Source organism: Laetiporus sulphureus (assembly GCF_001632365.1).
Source record: "Laetiporus sulphureus 93-53 unplaced genomic scaffold LAESUscaffold_35, whole genome shotgun sequence".
Classification (NCBI taxonomy): domain Eukaryota; kingdom Fungi; phylum Basidiomycota; class Agaricomycetes; order Polyporales; family Laetiporaceae; genus Laetiporus; species Laetiporus sulphureus.
The window spans coordinates 195,278-203,040 of NW_024468544.1; positions in this window are offsets into that span (position 1 = coordinate 195,278).

Below are 7,763 nucleotides of genomic sequence, written 5' to 3' on the forward strand. Positions count from 1 at the left end.
ACTGTCAGTACTTCACGTACCGGTTCGTTCCTTTCTGGACAGCCTAGCGCTGAGGTCAAGTGATGTCTTGGTCATGTGCAGAGGTGAAAACATGAAAATCTGTGACAGTACCCCCCCTTCTAGACAGTTCGTCCCAAATCTGGCTTTTTGCGTGGTTTCTGGAAGTAATTATCGCCTGTTGAACCAAATCCACGGTGTCCTCAGGCTAAGGGTTTGAGGTAATCAACCAGTGAAACGACAGGGGTGATAATACGTTCAATGATAAGTTGAGCGACTCGATCGCCCAAATTGACTGTGAAGTCATCATTTGTATTATTGATTAGCAAAATCTTGATTTCGCCCGTGTATCCTCTGTCGATTACACCAGCTCCTATGTCGATGCCTTTGACAGCTAACCCACTTCGTGGCGCAATTCGACCATAGGTCCCTCGAGGTGTTGTAAAATGAAGCCCTGTGGATACCAATTCTCTTGAATGTGCTCGGATGGTTGTTGGTTCGGATGCAGCTAAATCCATTCCAGCATCGTCTTCATGAGCATATTTGGGTGCTTGTGCATTTGGATTATCTAATGTAATTTGAAGATCTCTAGAATGATCCCAATCATCTCTATCTTGATCGTATATTTGAATGGTATCAGTGGCGGGGTCATAGACTTGACCTGTTCTCCTGGGTGGAAAAACGCCATCGACCAGAGTTGTATCAATGAGAGATATTGGTTGAGATGCGTCAGGATATTTTCTGTGAAATTCCTTGATGAGACACGGAGATTTCTTCAAATTTGCAGCGGGTTCTCAAGTTTCTTCGGCTTTAGAATAACCCTTCCAATGCACCAAATATTGAAGTTTGCCACGAATGACACAAGAGTCGACTATATATTCGACTTCCCATTCTTCACCAGTCTTCTTTTTTATAGGAGGGTGGGGTCTGAGAGTGCGGTCTGGTATTTCATCTTTATGGTAGAGCATGAGCTTGGACGTATGAAAAACTGGATGAACGCCATATTGTCGCAGCATTTTGAGTCTGTATGTGACTGGTCCTAGTTTTTCTACGATTTCAAAGGGTCCATCTCTCCGTTGTGCCAATTTGGCTCCCGATGTCTGCCAATCTTTAGTGGAGAGTAATACTTGATCTCCAACTTTGAAAGGTGCAGGTCGTACGGATTGATCTTAGTACCACTTCATGCGTTCAGCTGCCAATAGAATGGCTGCTTTCGCTTGCTCTTGCACTTCTACTCGTGCCTGCATTATGGAATCTAGCATATGATGCTTTATGGGGTCCATTATTGTTGGTTCTGCACGTGGATGTCTACCGTATTCGACAAAGAATGGTGAATTCTTAGTGGCTTCAGAAGCCTGATTATTATAGGCGAATTCGGCAGTGGGGAGTAATATGCTCCAATCTTCCACGCGTCTGTCAGTATAAATACGAAGATATTGCTCCAGCGACTGATTTGTTCTTTCAGTTTGACCATCGGTCTCCGAATGATATGTGGAAGACATCGTTGATTGTATCCCAAGGAGTTTGCATACTTCCTGGAATAATGCGCTTGCAAACTGAGTACCTCTGTCTGAGATAATCTGTCTCGGAAGACCATGCTGTGTCCATACCCTCTCATAGAAAGTACGAGCAAGGTCTGATGCTGAGAACTCATTGGTGATTGCAAAGAAATGCGCTCGTTTGGTCAAACGATTGACAACTACCATGATTGCATTGAATCCATGGGATTCTGGTAATTGAGTGATTAAATCGACAGAGACAATTTCCCAAGGTTCTGTTGGAACCTTATTTGGCTGTAATTCTCCGTATTTTGGCTGATTGATGTTCTTGTTGCGTTGACAAAGGTCGCAAGAACCAACATACTTTTTGACGTAAGTGGACATTCCTGGCCACCAGTAGTTACGAGATAACATCTCATACGTCTTCCATCTTCCAGGATGACCTGCACTGGCAGCTTCATGATGACGCTGGATGATTTCTCATCTAAGTGATTCCTTATTATCTGCTTTTGGCATATAGACTTTGCCTCGGTATAGTAATATCCCACTTTCAAAGTTCCAGTCTTCGAGTCCTTTCGAGAACTCTCATTGTCCTTTTTTGAGTAGGTCTTGATATGAGTTGTTCACATTGTCATCTTGTAGTGCCTCCTTGATCTTGTCCACCAAATCATGATCTGTGACGACTGCAAGATGGGTATGTTGAATAGCTTTAATCGCAAAATATTCCGGTTTGAGCAGAGTTTTGTCAGAATTATCGAGATTTACCCCCTCTTCATGATCTGGCCTCCTGGACAGAGGATCCGCGTGATGCATTGATTTCCCACATTTGTGATGTAGTTGGATGTTGAACCGTGTAAGATATAATGACCATCGAGCTTGCCATCTCGTCAGCTTTTGTGCTGATTTGAAATAGGTTAAGTTCTGGTGATCAGACCATATTTCTACCGGGAGCGGATGACCTTCGAGATGTTGTCAGTATTCTTCCAATGCTCGAATGATTGCGAGCATCTCTTTGTCATAGATTTCATAGTTCCGCTCAGCCTCATTGAGGCTTTTCGAATAGAATGCGATTGGATGCCACAACCCATCATCTTTGAGTTGTTCAAGGCAGGCACCAGTGGTGAAATCGCTGGAATCCGTTTCTAACCGGAATGGATGAGTATCATCCGGTAATGCCAGAATTGGAGCTGAAGTAAAGGCATGTTTGAGAGCATTAAATGCCTGTTGTTGTTCTTCACCCCATACCCATTTCTGATCCTTTCGTGTAAGGATATTGAGTGGTCGAGACTTTTTGGCAAATCCTTCGATGAATCGACGATAGAAATTAGCGAACCCAAGAAAAGCTTGTACTTGCTTAACCTTTTTGGGTTCTGGCCAGTCGAGTACACCTGCGACCTTTTGAGGACCCATACGGACCTCACCTTTAGAGATAATCATCCCTAAGTACTCAATCGAAGGTTGTTCGAAAAAGCACTTTTCTGGTTTGGCAAAAAGGTCGTTGTCCCTTAATCTTTTAATTATCTCTTTGGTAATCTTCCGATGTTGTTTCAAATCGTTGGTGAAGATTAGGATATCATCGAGGTAGACGATCACATGACCTTCCCAAATAAGATCATCTAAAATCTCATTCATCATGTGCTGGAAGGTGGCTGGTGCGTTACAGAAACCGAAAAACATAACCGTGGCCTCGTATAAACCGCGATGCGTCACAAAGGCTGTTTTCCATTTGTCACCCTTGCGGATGCGAACATTGTTGTATCCCCATCTGAGATCCAGCTTGGTGAATATTGACGCATTACTGAGCTGATCGATAAGCTTGCTTATTCGTGGAATAGGGAAGCGATTCTTCTTGGTTATAGCATTAAGTTTTCGGTAGTCTTGTACCAGTCTTAGCATGCTGTCCTTCTTTTTGACAAAAAATACTGGGGCAGCAATAGGTGATTTCGACTTTCGAATATAGCCTTTTGCTAGGTTTTCGTCGATCCATGAATCTAGAGAGTTTCTTTCCTCCGGATTCATAGGATAAAGTTTGCTTGGTCGTGGTAATTCATGTTCTTCTTCAAACTCGATTGCATGATTGTAAGGCTTTCGAGTTGGCATCCTTTCAGATGCTTTCTTGGAGAAGACATCACCGAATGAATGTAGATAATCTGGTACTAATTTTTCCCAAGATTCCACTTCATTAATAACCTGATCTTCTGGGCTGCCAGTGTTTGACTGGGGCACCGCTTCTGTCAGGTTTTCTTCTGGTTCAGCATAGTCGCAATCTGCTATAGAAAGTATCATGCGGGCTATTTGTTCGGCTTCGGGGTCGTCCATTTCGACCCACGAGATTATAGGATTTACTGCATCAATGTTGTGTCCATTGAACATTCTAAAAGCAGTTGGCTCCTCATCTGCCACTTGTTGTGCTCGTTGCGAGATTTCTTCAGCTTCTTCTCTCGCAATGGCTTGTTGTTTTTTACGAAGCCTCTGGTGGTGACACGTACTCGAGCATCGTGAGTATTTCCATTCTCCAGCTTGCCAGTTGATTTCTGGATTGTGCTGACATAAGTATGACATCCCAATGATCATGTCTAATTTTCCGATGTCTGTGACTAGCAAACGGTGGGTAGAACCATGATCTCCAACTTTGAGGTATGCTTTTACATAGTCAGTTATTTCACCATGTTTGTTTTGAGATCCATCAGCATTGTACACCTTGTACGTTGTGTTAAGCTTGAAGGTTGCGATTCGATTGTTCTTTACAAATCGCTTGCTGATGTACATGGGATATGCTTCTGAGTCGACTAAAGCTTCGGCGCTCAATTTTTTGCCGTACACCCATAATGTAACTGGTAGATAGAATGATGATAAATTTGGAGACGAATTCTGTATTGTTACATTATCATCCTCTGCATTGCGACGATCTACAGAGGTGTCTGATCTGGGTGCTAAATGTACAGGTCTTATATACTGTTCTGGGGACTCTGACGAGCTGCCTACAGATCCCCTTTGAGAAAACCCTTCCGATCCTTCCTTGAAGAGCCCTCTCCCACCTTCCTTGATGCACTGGATCCATTTGCCCTCAGGCGCCTGAGCCTTGAGAGGATCGCAGCAAAATCTTCGTCCGACTCGGATGCATCAGGCTTGCTTTCTGAGTGGATGCTGCAGTCGCTGATATGTGCAGCTGTCTCCTTACCCTTCCCCTTAGTCTTAGAGGAAGAGCTCTTCTTCTTTGGCTTCTTCTCTTCTTCGGTGTCAGAGCTTTCGCTCTCTGCATCTAATGAAGGGGAATCAGATACCACCTGTCGCGTCTTGGACGACTTGGATTTGTTCCTGGTGTTGTCCTTTTTCTTTCCATCCTTCTTCTTCACGGCTGCCTCCTTCTCCTTCTCAATCTGCCTCTTGACATGGTCCAATTTGAAACAATCGAAGCAATACTTGCCGAAGCGTTTCGACGATTTGAAGAACGTTGGTTTGTTCTTCTTGCAGTTGGCGCAGACCAACTTGTCATCTTGCACGCTTCGCGCTTTGCCCGATTTACTCTTCCCCTTCTTCTCGACTGCATCAACCTTTATAGCATTCGGGTCCTTGGTTTCGGCCTTGGCATGGTGGCCTTCTCGTTGTAGTGATGTGAATATCCGGAGTGCGAATGTAAGGAATTCGGTCCACTTTTTGGGCCAGTTGTCCTTAGTCGTGTCTGCCAGCATGAGCAGCCACGTTTTCTCCGGAATATGTTTCTTGATCTTTTCGATCAAGTCTTGATCCGAGAAGCCTGTACCGGTTGCCTTTGGACGGAAGTCCTCTGCGAACTTTCGGAAGTCTCGATGATCCTTCTTGACGAAGGCTTCTAACTCCGTTCGCTTCTTGTCATCCTTGTCCAATGATTCGTATGCCGTGCGAAGTTCAGAGACAAACTCTGCCCAAGTTCCTGGTGCCTTATTATTTTTGTTTATTTCAGTAATCCAATGTCGCATGTATTCGCGTGCTCCTCCTTTCAGGAGCAAGAGGGTAGACATAATTTTGGACTCATCTTTTGTATGTCCAGTATATTTCAACCAGAGCATAACTTGTTCGAGCCAATCGTCGAGATTGACTCTGTCCTTATTGCCACCATATTTTTCTGGCTGGTCAATTTTTACGCCTTTACCCTTGCGACCAAATGACAGCTCATCGTCGTCATCAGTGTCGTCGACATTGTCACCATCTTGCCCTGCCTTCCTTCCCTGCGTAGATGCCCATGTGCAAAGTCGATCATGTGATTTCTTTAAGTCCTCTGTCCTCGTTTGAAGATCCTTGACCTCATCGTCAAATGCCACAAACGCTTCATTCGTGGTCTTGTTTTCCTCAAGTAAAGCTGACGAGGTTTTCTCCAAGTCTGCGATTCGAGACTCGGATTGTTGACGATGTTGGTCTAAGAAGACCGTACGATTGTGAAACTCCGTGGTGTTTCATTCCATTGTATGCGCTTGGCGCTGGATAAGATTTTCGTAATGCGCCACCGTTTGTTGACGCATTTCTTCCACCACGTTTGTGACGAGATCCACTACCCAATTTTTCACATTTTCGGGTATATTCACATTTGGGGGCGCCGTGTCGGTGAGGGCTTGACGAATGATAGGATTCGAGGGTTGTAATACAATATTGAGTCGTGCGGGAAGCTCCGGAGATGGAGCACGAGAGAAGCTGGGATCATGTGCAGTGGGGGTCGCCATCTTACAATTCTTCCTCTATTTCACGAAGATGTTCTTCAAACTCGACAATATGTCTATTTGCGATCGTGGCCGATTGGGCAATTACTCGTCCTGAGCACTGGTTTCACAGCAAATAAAGGTCTTGGTATATGACCTTGATGAAGGGTTGTCACAAAAACCTAGTTTTGTCCCTGACTGCGAGCCACTGATGATTATGATGAATTTCACAAATTCGCTTGATTTCTTCGAGCCAGTCGACGAAGCTATTGTATGCTTCAGTGAGATGATTTTCGGGTTCTTCGGTTCCAATCGGAATATAACAGATATGAACCGCGACGTTCCTCCAATCAAATTCTGGATAGATTTGAAGGGTGTATATATGATATACATCGTGGTAGTCGATGTGAAACGTGTCCTCGTATGTAGCAAATGCTTCACCTGCTCTGTCCCAACGAACACGTGGAATTGAATACCAAAGATAATCGAACGTGTGTCCGACTGGATTGAGGTGCTCGAAGTTATCAAGATTGTTCGATTCGCCAGATGAAGACATATACAAAGTAAGTAGTCGTATCTACAGCAAAGGTCGTCCGGTGACCTGTATTCCCAGACGATATTTCTGGATAATATCTCTGATTATCTAGCGAGCTTCTCCACCCTGATGCTTCCTTTCCTGAACATAGTTGCAGAAGTCGCGAACCACGTGTTGGTGAACGAAGGAAAGCTTGAATTCCACGATGTCGGTGCGGATGGATTCGAGCTTGAGTATGAGATGCTCGAGGTCGAAGATGTCGTGGTCGTCAAGCTGATGACGGTATCATTTAGTGAGTAGAATATGAATTTGTCGAAGGGTGCCTTCGACGCGCTGAGTCGAGATGATGGAGACGGTGAGAGGATAGATGAAATGAGACCCAGTAGCGGTCTCGACATATGTCCCTTGATTGAGATCTGGACCAGATGGTCCTGCAGGTAGTCTCAGTTGCCTGACCAAGGGAGTCTGGATAATAGAAACTGAACTGGTGCCGCAAGGGAGCTGACCTCCCATAGAGATGTGTCCTGGCCTTGGCAGGGGTCTTATGGGCTGCTGCTCGTAGAACTCTTCTGGAGTTCTCGCTCGAGGATGACAGATAACACCGTCGATGCTGCGCAATGCCTTGGTGTGGCTTACGCTGGTAGAGTTGGCGACTGACGGATCGTCAGGTGAAGATATGACACTGCTAACGTGCGGGTGGACGTGTGAAGATGCAACACTGCGGTGAGTATGCTGGACAGGCACTCGAGGCAGGTAAGATAAGCAGACTTATTCTTCTATCACAAACTTAGGATGCAGAGCACCGACTAAGCCTATGACCTTATGATCAAACACTTACTGACTGTTGTTGAGGTAAGGATGGACACAAAGATAATCAAGGTAAAGCAATGCCTTTCAAGTGAGCACTGGTAACACTGTATGGATAAGCATAGCAGAGATGAGAATAAGTCTGGGGGACTTATGTGTCTCAGAGCTCTGGCTTATATACATGAGTGGAGGGACCCTTGGTACCCTGATACCCCAGAACCGCTAGCTAATGGACATTGTCTGATTGGTTAC